Source organism: Canis lupus, chromosome 12 (assembly GCF_003254725.2).
Source record: "Canis lupus dingo isolate Sandy chromosome 12, ASM325472v2, whole genome shotgun sequence".
NCBI lineage: Eukaryota > Metazoa > Chordata > Mammalia > Carnivora > Canidae > Canis > Canis lupus.
Genome location: NC_064254.1, coordinates 26880024 through 26894411, shown reverse-complemented (window position 1 = coordinate 26894411; position 14388 = coordinate 26880024). Strand labels below are relative to the sequence as shown.

The following is a 14388-nucleotide window of genomic DNA, read 5'->3' as shown; positions in this document are numbered from 1 at the left end:
CATGTATAGGCAAAGCATAATATATATGGGGTTTACTACTATCTGTGGTAGTAAGATATCCTAGTCTTTGTTTTTTTTAAATTGTTTTTAATTGCTTTTTGTTTCCAGTTGTGTGTCCTCACAAGTTTAGTTCTCTTGCCAATGTTAAAAAAAGTTTAAGTTCTACTAACACTACCAATATAGTATCTTGGGATAAGGAAGGGAAATATGGGTATCCTATGCTGCTTGAAATAAAATATAAAGTGGAATCTAATTAGAAATGTTTATCAACATATAGTTGATATACTTTAAATCAACTAAATGGGCTGATACTACTGCCAATGTATACAGACATATACACAGAGTTCAAATTCTCAGTATACTTTCACAAAAAGAATCTAAATTACATGAATTTTTGTTGAAACTGAGCCTTATCCCTATGTATGTCCTCAAAAAGACTGTCTTCTATGAAGCATTGAATTAAACCATTTTATTCTCAATGAGACAGGGGCAAGCCAAAGAGTATCATATTATGATCCCTTATATTGACTAAGTAAGTGAATTTACCATAATGCTTCTAAGTGGCCTATTAAAAAAAATTGCCTGAACCATTTATGTAAAAAATTTTAACATCTGTTGGCATCCACAAATATATCTTAAAAACACATTTTTAAAAATCTTGTGGTTAAAACTTGTTGATATAATGAAGGTCTTACATTATACTTATATAATTTATGATATACTCCGTATATATATATATAAAATTTATATATATATAGCCATTTCATTTTCATCACTTAATAGCTGTGTATCCTTGAAGAACCTCTGTTGTACTACCATGTTTATTTTCTTTTTTAAAGATTTTATTTATTTATTTATGAGACACAGAGAGAGAAAGAGGCAGAGACATAGGCAGAGGGAGAAGCAGGCTGCATGCAAGAAGCCCGTTGTGGGACTCGATCTCCAGGCTCTGAGATCACACGCTGAGCCAAAGGCAGATGCTCAACTGCTGAGCCATCCAGGTGTCCCTGCTACCATGTTCCTAAAGTAACTATTATACCTAGCTTTAAACTTCTTGTGAGAGTTAGATAAATTAACACAAAGAAACACATTCAGAAGAATACTTGGTTTATAGTAAATAATCAATAATTTTCTTCTATCATGTCAGTTACTAATATGATGATGATCATCACAGCTATTCATCCATTCATTAACTCATAACCATATATAGAACACTACACTTGGGTCTAGCTCCTTTTTTTGGTTTTTCCCTAACCTCATGAATAACATGGAGCAGGTTGCTTAAGTCTTCTGTAGTCTGTTTTCCTCATCTATAAGGTAGAACTAACTCTAAGGGTCTAATAGTTGTCCAGTAGTGCTTTCTGCAGGTGATACAATTCTATAACTATACTGGCCATACTGTACATACACCCACTAGCCACATGAAGAACTGAATTTTCTACTTAATTTTAATCAATTAAAATTTAAATAGTCCTATATATCTGGTGGGTACTGTATCAGAGTGCAGATTTATAGCATTCTAGGATTGTGAACTTACCCATATTCATCAACAAAATAACAATGTAACTGGAAAAATATATTTTTTAAAAGATTTATTTATTTATTCATGAGAGAGAGAGAGGCAGAGACAAGCAGAGGGAGAAGCAGGCTCTTCGCAGGAGCCCCACGTGGGACTCGATCCCAAATCCCGGGATCACGACCTGAGCCGAAGGCAGACGCTCAACCGCTGAGCCACCCAGGTGTCCCTGGAAAAAATATTCTATAGGTCCATGATATCCATTAATTCCCAGAAGCAGTCTGCCTTCAGGGAACATCTGAGGTGCTCTTACTAGGCTGAGATAGCTTACTTCTTTTAACTTATGTACATGCCAATTTATTTTTCCCTTATATTTGCATATTTTAATGATGACTGCTTTCTTATTAAAGTACGTGTTTGTGGTTTTCATTTACATATTTAAGATTTCTTAATATCTGGTGATCATACTGAAGTTGTCTTACAAAACCCCAGAGAAAGAATAAACTTATGTCAAAAATGAAAACTATAGGCTAGAATAGAAGGTTTTCCACCATGGGTGTATATTAGAATCACCTGAGAGGTTTAAAAAAATCCCACTCTTTGAACCTTCTTCCCAAAGATTCTGATTCAGTTGGTCTAGAGTGAGGCCATGCATTGGCATGTTTCCACATGATTCAAATAGGCAGTCAGGGTGAGAACCACTGGCTAAAACCTTTGGGGAAAAATAACGTGCCATTAATTCTCACAGCATCCCAGGAATTAGTGCCATGTGTTGTTATTCTCATTTCAGAGTCATATTTATCAAATTTCAGTATGCATAGAATTCCCTTAGGAGCTTCGTTTTGACAGGCACACCAGTGATTCTGATGCAGACGGAGCTTGGATTACATGTTGAGAAGTACTGCTTTGCAGAACACAGAGTTTATGCCAACTCGTTAAGCTTGAGATAGGAAATAAGAGAGAGAACTTTGACTATTGCAAAATGTTATATTAATATGAAGTCTTTTATATTTGTTAGATTCCAGGACATGGGTTAGGAATGAATGCAGTGTGAGAGGAGATGGTGGTGATGAAGCAGGGTGATGGTGATAGCAGAGACAGTAGATGTGGTCTGGAGGAAGATAATGGGTGCTTCTATTTGCCTCTTTGGTAATGATGGATGGTGACATCATCCCTTTTCCATCTCTGGCTGTCAGAATTTAGACAGGAAGGGAAGACTTTAGTTTGTAGCCCATAACAATAAGTTTTTGATTAGGCTACTTGTTGACTGTTATCACCATGGTAAATTTCAAATGACCTGATTCTGTTCTTTATATTTCTTTTCCATTGCCTTTAGTCCTCTTTGAGTGTCTCACAATCAGCATCCTGAGAGGGGTTATTACTTGATCTCATTCTTACTAAGAGAAAATACTCACATTGGGTTGGGTTCCTAGGTCATCTCTCTCTGTAAACTATTTGTCTTCTCTATGTTCAATTTGTTGATGGCTCCCTTTGTTAGAATGCTGGTCTTTGGTCATTTTTTTTTTTAAAGATTTTATTTATTTATTTATTTATTTATTTATTTATTTATTTATTTAATGTATTTATGATAGTCACAGAGAGAGAGAGAGAGAGGCTGAGACACAGGCAGAGGGAGAAGCAGGCTCCATGCACCGGGAGCCCGATGTGGGATTCGATCCCGGATCTCCAGGATCGCGCCCTGAGCCAAAGGCAGGTGCCAAACCGCTGCGCCACCCAGGGATCCCCAGATTTTATTTATTTATTCATGAGAGACACACAGAGAGAGACAGAGAGGCAGAGACACAGGCAGAGGGAAAAACAGGCTCCACGCAGGGAGCCCAACATGGGACTCGATCCTGGATCTCCAGGATCACACCCTGGGCTGAAGGGCAGCGCTAAACTGCTGAGCCACCTGGGCTACCCTGGTCTGTGGTCTTAATACAAAAGACGTGGATACTTGTGAGCAAATTTCTGCTTCAGTCAGCTTTCTTCACAAGAGGGTTGTAGACTGTCAGGTTTTAGTTCTTTATAACCTTTATAAAACATTCCAGGTCTTGCAGGGCTAGGAGCGAGTGTGTTTTTCTGAAATGCTTCATAACTCCTTCTTATATATTGATTTTAAAGTTTTAAAGTCTCAGAGAGCAATCTAATTTCCCTTATTTATAAGTTCTTGAGGGAATTGTCCCTCAATACTACCAAAGAGATTAAAATGGACCAACTTATTTTAAGCAGAATTGATTAATCTAGCAAGAAAGATGAGATATGAAATCTGATTAAAGTAATTAGGAGTCATAAAGAGACTACAAATATTTGTACAGAATCTAAGACATTTAACAATGGAAAATTTTTACAGTCATCTTAAAAGTTATGGTTATTATTTAGATGAATTTTCATATAAGATAATATAGTTAAGTTTACATATTATAGCACAAAATACAAATAACTGTACAAAATAAGAAAATGTGCAATTCTATTCATTAAAAGAAATGAGTGAATATCTATTATGTAATAAAATGTACTTCCTGTTCTTTATTAAGCTATATAAATTTTAAAGAAACTAGGATCTGCATGAATGTAACATTGGTATGTATTCTATATTTCATAAATATTAAATTTTGAATCCAAAGTCAAATGCTGCAAGTAATAATATTCAGTAAATTCTTTATAAATGTGTCAATTAAACTTTTAAAGGAGATAAATATTAATATCTTGTATTCATTGCCATTTGAATTTTCTCAAATCACTTATTAATTATCCTTCTTACAGATTTAATTTTTTCCAGTATATCTTACAGAATGTATGCCATGTTGGACAGAAAAATCTTCTATTTATGTTTAAAGTTAGATGATCTCAGATACTTGTATTTTTGACACTTGCCATCACTATAAAGCAATTCCAGTAATTTATTTAAGCATTACATAACTCAAGGGGTAAGAGGAAAAAATAAGTAAGTTAAACTTAATCTGCTTTGTATTTCACAATACTATCTTTTATATGTTCTATACATAAATGGTTTGTGTTGCTCTCTTATGCAGGTATAAATGACAATATAAGTAAATACTCAGAGTGTGAATCTAAATCTGGTTTGCTGTACATCCACATTATTGAGGATATGGTAACATTGAAATAAATAATTATTTAAGATAGAAACAGGAGGGATCCCTGGGTGGTGCAGCGGTTTGGCGCCTGCCTTTGGCCCAGGGCGCGATCCTGGAGACCCGGGATCGAATCCCACGTCGGGCTCCCGGTGCATGGAGCCTGCTTCTCCCTCTGCCTGTGTCTCTGCCTCCCTCTCTCTCTCTCTGTAACTATCATAAAAAAAAAAAAAAAAAAAAAAAAGATAGAAACAGGAGATGTTTTTCCAACCAGAAAAGGGGTAAAAGGCCCACAGAAACTGTCAATGACTTACACATGATTTCTCTGCTTTGTTAAGAAAATTTAAAAATGAGAAAGCTGTATAACTTTTAAAATACCTTTTGCTCTTACAGTATTTTTCAAAATACTCTGGTACATAAGTGTGTTAAGTGTACTATTTTGTGGTACATGAGACTAAATCTTTAAGGTCGGAAGTGGGGAAAACCTTGAACCACATATATCTTAACTTGCATTTTGCAGATGAGAAAAATGTCTCAGAAAGTCTTCAGTGCCTTGATCATAGTCGCATGTTTTATAGATAGATAAGCCAGGAAAGTTCACAGTACTGCAAGTCAAGAATTCTTTCCCTCACTCCAAAGCTGTCATACTATTGAATTCAAGATACTATTTTTAATCAGGTCTTCTCTAGGGGTCTATTTTCTATCCTAATTTTGTTACCATGCTTAAGGAGGTCAGTCTCTTAGGTTTGGTTGTACCATAAGATACTATTTAATAACCTGTGAATGGTGTAGAAAAGGAGGATTTGAAAGTAAATCTAGACTCTAAGACTTGAACTAGCCTCTTTCACAAATAGGTGGAGAATTTGAAATACTAAAAAAAAAAATATCTTGGAAACCTTTTCAAAGTGAAAAAATACTTGGGAGTTACCTAATCATTGCTTTAAAATGTCTTTGTGACTGAGGACTTAGAGTATTAGCAACATTATTGAACTTGGCCGATTTTTAACATGAAGGAATTCTTAAATCTCACCCACATGATTCTAGTATATTTACACAAACATCTCAAATCTTATCTCTTATCTTAATAAGAGTGAAATCTATGGAGAAAGGGACAAAGCAGTTTGAATTCTGAAAAACATCAAAAGTGTTTGATTTGATTCTTCACATAGTTGAAGTTCTCTTATTGGAAGGGTATGTATTTATGATTGTTAGATTCTTCTAATTTACTGAAATTTTATCATTATGAAATGCACCTTTTAACTTTCTGGTTATATTCTGCGTCTTGAAGTTAATATATTATTATAGCTATTACAAATTTTCTATATCGACTGTTTATTGGGACATTGATTTTCCATTTACTTACTTTCAACTGATTTGTTTCTTAACATAGGCATAACTTGGAGATATTGCAATTTCAGTTCCAGACCACCAGAATAAAGTGAGTATCACAGCAAAGCAAATTAAAATAATTTTTTATATTTTATAAAAAATAATATAAAAATTATATTTATACTATATTGTAGTCTATTACGTGTGCAATAGGATTATCTCTAAAAAACAATGTGTATACCTTAATTAAAAATACTTTATGGCTAAAAATATGCTAATCATCATCTGAGCTTTCAGTGATTCATAATCTTTTTGTGGGTGGAGGGTGTTGCCTGGGATATTGATGGTGCTGATTGATCATTGTGGGGGTTGCTGAAGGTGAGGGTGGCTATGGCAACTTCTTAAAATAAGACAATGAAGTTTGCCACATCAATTGACTCTTCCTTTCACAGGTGATTTTTCTGTAGTATGCAATACTACTTGCTAATATTTTACCCAGAGTAGAACTCTTTTCAAAATTAAAGTCAATCCCCCTCAAATTCTGTAGGTGCTTTATCAATTAAGTTTAGGCAATAGTCTAAATCCTTTGTTGTCATTTCAACAATCATCACAGCACTTTACCAGGAGTAGTTTCTATCTCAAGAATTTACTTTCTCTGCTCATTCATAAGAAGATACTCATCATTCATTAAAGTTTTATCATAAGATTGCAGCAATTCAGTCACATCTTTAAGCTCCACTTCTATTCTCTTGCTTTATCACATCTAGTTACTTTCTCCACAGAAATCTTAAACACTTCAAAGTCATCCATGAGGGTTGGTTTCAACTTCTTCCAAAGTCCTGTTTATATTGATATTTTGACTTCTTTGCATGAGTCATAGAGGATCTTAATGGCATCTAGAGTGGCGAATTGTCTCTAAAGCGTTTCTGATTTACTTTTCCCAGATTCATCAGAATAATCATTGTCTATGGCAGCTAGAGCTTTATAAAATACATTTCTTAAATAATAAGACTTGAAAGTTAAAATTACTCCTTGATCTAATGGCTACAGAGTGAATGTTGTGTTAATAAGCATGAAAACAACATTAGTCTCTGTGGGCATCTTCATCAGACCTCTTGGGTGATCAGGTGCATTGTCAATGAGTAGTGATTTTTTTAAAAGATTTAATTTATTTATTCATGAGAGACACAGAGAGAGGCAAGGACATAGAGGGAGAAGCAGGCTCTTTATGGGGATCCCAATGTGGGACTCGATCCTGAGACCCCAGGATCACGCCCTGAGCCAAAGACAAATGGTCAATCACTGACCCACTTAGGCATCCAGAGCAGTGATATTTTAAAATAAATCTTTTTTTTTTTTTTTTTTTTTTTTTCTGAGCAGTAGGTCTCAACAGTGGGCTTAAATATTCAATTAACTATGTTACAAACAGATGTGCTGTCATCCAGGCTTTATTGTTCAATTTATAGAGCACAGACAGAGTCAAGTGAGCATATTTCCTAAGGACCCTAGGATTTTCAGAATGGTAAATGAGTGTTGGCTTCAACTTTGAAGTCATCAGCTGCACTAGCCCCTAATAAGACAGTCATCTTGTCCTTAGAAGCTTTGAAGCCAAGCTTTAACTTCTCTCTAGCTTGGAAAGTTCTAGATGGCATCAACAGTTCACCTACAATGAAAACATGTTGTTTAGTGTAGCCTTCTTCATAAATTATCTCAGCTATATCTTCTGGATAACTTGCTACAGCTTCTACAACAGCACTTGCTGCTTCACCTTGCACTTTAATTTATGGAGATGTCCTTTTTCCTTAAACCCCATGAACCAACCTCTGCTTGCTTCAGACTATTCTGCAGCTTTCTCACCATTCTCAGCCTTCATAGAATTGAAGAGAGTTAGGGATGTGTTCTGGTTTAGGCTTTGGCTTAAAGGGATATTGTGGCTGGTTTGATCTATCCAGATCATGAAAACTTTCTCCATATCGGCAATAAGGCTGTTTCACTTTCTTATCATGTGTGTGTTCACTGGAGTAGCACTTTTAATTTCTTTTAAAATGTTGCCTTTGCATTTAGAATTTAACTAATGTAAAATGCCTAGCTTTTGGCCGAACTTAGCTTTCAACATGCCTGCTTCAACAAACTTAATCATTTCTAGATTTAGATTTAAATTGAGAGAAATGAAACTCTTCCTTTCAATTGAACACTTAGAGACCATTGTGGGGCTATTAATTGGCCTAATTTCAAAATTGTTTTGTCTCAGGAAATAGTGAGACCTGAGTTGGGGAAGATAAATGGAGGAATGGCTAGGTGGTGGAGCAATCAGAACATACACATGTATTAAGTTCACTGTCTTATGTGGGCACAGTTCATGGCACCCAAAACAATTATAATAGCAACATTAAAGATCACTGATTACAGGTCACCAAAACAAATATAATAATAATAATGGAAACGTTTGAAATATTGAATTACCAAAATGTGACACAGAGGCATGAAGTGAGCAAGTGATGGAAAAATGGCACTGATAGACTTGCTCAATGCAGTGTTGCAACAAACTTTGATTTTCTGTAAAGCAAAATAAAACAAAGCACAGTGAAATGAAGTATGCCTTTATTTAGTGTAAATTTTGAAAACAGCAGAGTTGGGTTTCATATGTTTGTTTATTTAAATCCATTTTGATAATCTATGGGTCTTAATTGGAGCCCTTAGTCAATTAGGACTTAATTATTGATATGGTTATATTTAGGTCTACAATTTCACTATTTGTTTTTTGCCTTCTCTATTTTTCTTTTTGTTTCCATTGTTGTTATTTTGCTCTTTTTCATTTTTTTCTTGCCTTGTTTAGAATTATTAAGTGTGTATTCAAATTTAGTTTTAACTTATCTATGTTTTCACTTATGCCACTTCACAGTTTTTTAGTGGTAATTGTAGGGATGTAGATCCTTAAAATCTCACAGTATACATAGAGTTAATATTGTACTACTTCACATTAGAAATCTGATTACTGTATAGGTCCATTTGACCTACCTCTTATGCTATATAGAGTTACATAAGAATTAGCATATTAGAGTTGGGAAGTGATACACCTCACAAAACAATATTTTAATTTTTTAAACAGTTGCATTTATTTTAATTAAATTTAAATAGAATAATAGTCTTTTGAATTTATCCACACAAGTATCATTTTCAATGTCCTTCAGATTTCTTGAAGATTTGAGTTTCCACCTGGTCACATATTCTTTCAGTGAACTTAGCCTTGCTTGTAGTACATGTCTCCTGGTGAAAATTGTACCGTTTTTTAAAAGCTGAAAATTACTATTTTTCTTCATTCTTGAAGGTTGGTTCTACAGGATACAGAATATTCTGGGTTGATGATTTTTTTGGCAGCAATTTAAAGATGTCTTCTGACCTCAGTTTTCATAAGCTAGAATACATTCAAAGATGTTTCTAAGAGATCCAGGTTAGACAATGGCTAACATTCTAGGGTACTCTACTTTATCAGAAACTTCCTATTTTTAACAGATTTTTGGAATACAAGACATTCTCAAGACAAAGAAGTAGAAATAATACTTTCAGATGTCTAGTTTAAACAGTGATTAAAAAAGCCAATTTCTGATACATCTCTTTGGCAATTAGTATTTACCTATCTTTAAAAATAAATCACCCTCAGGGTTCTTGGCTGGGTCAGTCAGTATAGCATCTGACTCTTGATGTATGACTCCCATTCTTTAAAAAAAAGTCACCCTTAATCTTTTATTTATTGCCTTACACATGCAGAATGACTTTACCTTTTTGTAAAAGATAAAATAAAATTAGTCAAAGTATCATCTTATAAGTTTAATCCTTTTCCAAGCTGCAAATGCTTTTTCCCTCTTCACTTGTCATCTTCTACTTTTTCTGTACTTCTCTTTTGATGTTGGTAATTTTCACTTAAAATCTACTAGTCTATTTGAATCACTTGAATGCAAGATTCATGTCTGGTTCATCTGTACCTCCATGTATTTACTTGAACACTTAAAATGTCTGTGAATATAGAGTATTCAGTAAATATTTTTTTATGTGAAAAGATTGCTTAAAACTCCTTTTATGATTTTTTTCCTATAGGGAAGGAGTGAGTTGTCAGCCTGTTTTTACTGAGGAATTACTGAAAGATATTATAATCTTTTCTTGGTAAAAGAGGAAAGCAATATTCATGTTGAAAGTGTTTGAATTTTGATAGTATGTATGTTTGGGCATAAATGTATATTTGTGAAAAAGTGAATTAGAACTCATTTAGTGGGGATCCCTGGGTGGCGCAGCGGTTTGGCGCCTGCCTTTGGCCCAGGGCGTGATCCTGGAGACCCGGAATCGAATCCCACATCGGGCTCCCGGTGCATGGAGCCTGCTTCTCCCTCTGCCTGTGTCTCTGCCTCTCTCTCTTTCTCTCTCTGTGACTATCATAAATAAATAAAAATTAAAAAAAAAAGAACTCATTTAGTGCAATTTAGTAAGACTTGGTCATAAAGATAGTCTAATTTCAGTGAATTATTCACTTGATATCAAAACAAAATCAGGCAGCTGAGCTTTTTAATTCTCGTTAATGGGAGCAGGTCTTTCAATGAAATAGAATAATGAAAAGTATACTAACATTTCTGATGTAATAAAACTGAATTATGAATCAGTGAGGGTTAGGTGTGTGATTGAAAGATGAACAAGAGCAGAAGTGGAGAGGTGGAGCACTATGATGCCTTGTACTTAAGGGGAGATCTGTGTATGCTTTTTGGAGATCCAGCACATCTTCCTAGCCTTCTTTTGATCCATAGTCAGATATGTTATCCATTGAGTGAGTGGTCCTCTTTCTTAGGTCTCCTTAACAAAAAACTTAAAGATGATCCAGGAGTAGACTAGCAAGTCCAAAAGGCGCTATTAATAGTCCATCTCCAGTGACTAAAGACCTCCTGTCAGAGTATCCTGCTCTATGCTAGAGGCAGTGGGAATTTGGTGCCATTTGTACTTTTTGTAAGTGACTGGCCTTAAGTTCTCAGACTACGGACATCACTGGAGAAATAAAATAGGCTGTTTTTGTTTTACCTGGCGAATGTAGAATCTATCTGCAGTATTAAAATAAATGGATGAACCAATAACTGTCATTTTCAACATTAAAAATATGCCACAGTTTACTTATAGATTACATGTGTAATTTAGGATGCTTTGGGCTACAAGTAAAAGAAATTTTGAATGTATTAGTGTTTCATATCTCACAAAGAAGGAAATCTAAAGGTACAACAGAATCTTGGCCCAATACCAGCAGGGCTCTGATTCCATTTCTCTGCCATTCAGTGTTTTGTTTTGTTTTTTTTTTTCCTTTTGGTCTTGATTTGGGCTTTGTCTTGGTCAGAAGATGGCTGCCAGTACCTACTGGACAACATGTGTCTGTTCACCTATGGTAAAAAATAGAAACTCTCTTCTAATTATGGAATGTTAAGTCTTCATCTTCAGTCTGATCCATATAGTCTCTCCAGACCAATAGCAATCTCTAAGAGAGTGCTATGTACCATTAGCTTACCTCTGGCTCTCTGAAAAAAACATTGTCAAAGATAAATAGAATAATCATAATACAGGTTAATTTTTTTAAAAGAGAGAAGGAAGGATGTTGGTCAGATAACCTCAGGATATATGGAAAGAGTACACCGCTATTGATAACATAATAAACATAGAAGCAGATATGTAAATAAAAACAAATGAATTATTGTATGTTCTATTTTCCTGCATTGAAATACTATTTAATTCCATGTTACTAATTGCATTTTCCCAACAAATCAAATTCAGCTTTTGTTCAAGTGAACAAAAAATGTGTTTAAAGAACAAATGTCATATTGAAAATGCCATGGAAATTAATCACTTTGCTTTTTAAAATATGTGAGAAAACACCTGAAAGCAAGGCAAGATAATCTTGCTCTCTTCAAGAAAGCCTAAAAGTTTGACATTCTTATTCTGAAAGTTTTCCTGTGGTTATTCTTTTAAAACTTTTAACACGTATCTCCATATTTATATAATTTGCAATAAGAAAAGATCTAATAGGTCAAATGTATGACTTATGTAGGGAAGTTGAAATATTTCAAATGATTTGTTTTTAATGGGGCTATTGTAAGAGGCTTACTTTGTTTAGGGACCCTTAAATCATCATAGAGCTTCCTCTGGGATGGAAAAATATTTCTTGAAACTTTTCATAATTAGCAGAAGGTCTGACACTCTGAATGACTATGTATGGCTAAAACACTATAAAATGCTTAACCTAAATTGGCTTCTCTGTCCAAAATTTTGTGTATTACAGGACAAAATTTGCACCTTGAACCATAAGGTGTAAATCTAACACAATACATTTAACTAATCAGGGCTCTTTTACAAGTTGCTACTGATTTGCCTAAATCTTTCAGCAGTCTGGTCTACACGCTCCTACCTATGGCTGTCACATTTCTCCCAGGACTCACAAATCTGCCTGCTGGCTCAGGAGAAATAACGGGTGAGGACGACCTTAGAAAAAGTGTAGGCAAAAAAAAAAAATTTCTTTAAAGTAAAAGTCACTTGATTTTTAATCAAGTGCTTAATTCTTTCATGGATTAGGAATTTTGCTCTGTCTAAATTCCAAACCACAATCTATGGCAGTAACTTACAGTCGTTAGGAAGCTGGAGACCAAAACTGACTCAGGAAAGGGAAGGGATGCCTCATTTTATCAAACATTCATTTGATTTCTGCTTAAAAATTTAATATGCACCAAATCTGTAGAATTGATTCTACAACTATTTTCACTTCTTAATCTGCTTCTAAAACAACTGTAACTCCTACTACTTAAAGGGGAATGAATTGAATAGAAATAGATAACAAGCAATAAGAATTCAGAAAAGATGTCTTTTTTCAGAATCACATAAGCTTCTTAGAAAGATGCTAATCAAATTTACCCATAAACATGTCAGAAAAAGAACTCAAATATCAAGGAACTTTGAAATTGAACAACAGTAGTTAAAATTAAATTGGTGGCCATTGTTTGTTCTATAGAAACTTAAATCATTATGGAATTAAAGTTGGCAGTGCTTTATTTTTTAGTGGGAGCTCCATAGAAAATATCTGATAAACATAGAATGTGTGGAAGATGAATACCAAAGGGATCCAGCTAAGTTTTTCTGGCTTAATGCCAATAAAATATATTGTCCTCATTGATATTTATGACATTTTATAGTAGTAAAAATAAGTTCTGTCAACTATCAGTAGACATAGCCAGAACCTTTAAACCAATTTAATCATTTTTTAACCAAAAGTCTGGTTTTCCAGATTATATAGAATAGTATTTACTAAATAAATACAATGAAATTAAATATAATTTTGATCATTAGAGATATAATGGTAAATATTTTCATTCTTAGGGGTAAAACATTCTCCAATATATAACTATTAACCACTGTATCAGTCTTTATTATTTCAAGGAAGAATTTATCAAATCTCTTATGAAGGTTTATATTTTTGTTTATAAATTAGTAAGACAAAGAACCTGATTCTTTCAAGTATTCCAGAAAGTTAAAACCTAAATTAAACCCAAGAGCAAAGACCCTATAGAATAATTTGTAAGTCTCTCTCATGAAACTTATTAAAAAGAAGGTGACATATTCAATAGTTTTTTTTCCATGTTACTATTTTAAGAGAATGACTATTTATGTGTATATTCAACACATAACCAATTTTGACATCAGTAAATATTAATGTAGTTTTAGTAATATATTAAATATATACCTAATATGGATTTAAAAACTGCTCTTCAAAGTCAACAATTATTATATTCCTTTTTCATATCTCAGAGATTTTCAACTAGATTATGGAATAAACAAACAAATGAATGATAATCCAGTAGTAATTTACACAAGAAGCAGCACTGAACACAAATATTTTTGAAAGTACTAATTTGGAAAACTAAGAGTCTGTTTCTAAATGTGTAACTGCTATTTCCTGTGATATAAAAACAGGCATAAATATTTAGAATTTGTGCTTTCAAAACAGATTTGTATCCGATATTGTTTCTGGCTCAAATTATAGTTAGGATTACATCAGAAAATAACTGTATATGTTTTCTTAAATAAGTTTTCTTCCACTATTTTTTTTCAAAGCAAGTGCAATGCTAATTGAGTTTCACTGTATTAGGTATGGAGTATTTAATGTACCTAGATGAATAAGAATTTATTCATAGCTTCTGGGAGTATTGATGAGTTTATACTGAAGAAAGAAAAAAAATCATGACTAATTACAAAGAGAGCCAGTAAGGGAGGGCAAAACATACCCATTTCAGCAGACATTCAGCAAAAAGAATGCTGTGTGTTCTCAGGTGACCTTTGGAGTTCTTCAATGCCAGTCCTAGGCAGCATTTATAATGTCTTTGTGAAGGGAATGATGGTAGCTGAGTGGCTGAATCAATAACTCAGGGTGAATCT

At 33.9% G+C, this 14388-nt stretch overlaps 2 pseudogenes; both read right to left on the bottom strand.

Moving 5' to 3' along the window:
• Positions 1-14388, bottom strand: part of LOC125752300 (elongation factor 1-alpha 1-like) — a 758580-nt pseudogene that overhangs the window by 365184 nt on the left and 379008 nt on the right.
• Positions 6215-8146, bottom strand: LOC112641872 (tigger transposable element-derived protein 1-like; annotated as a pseudogene).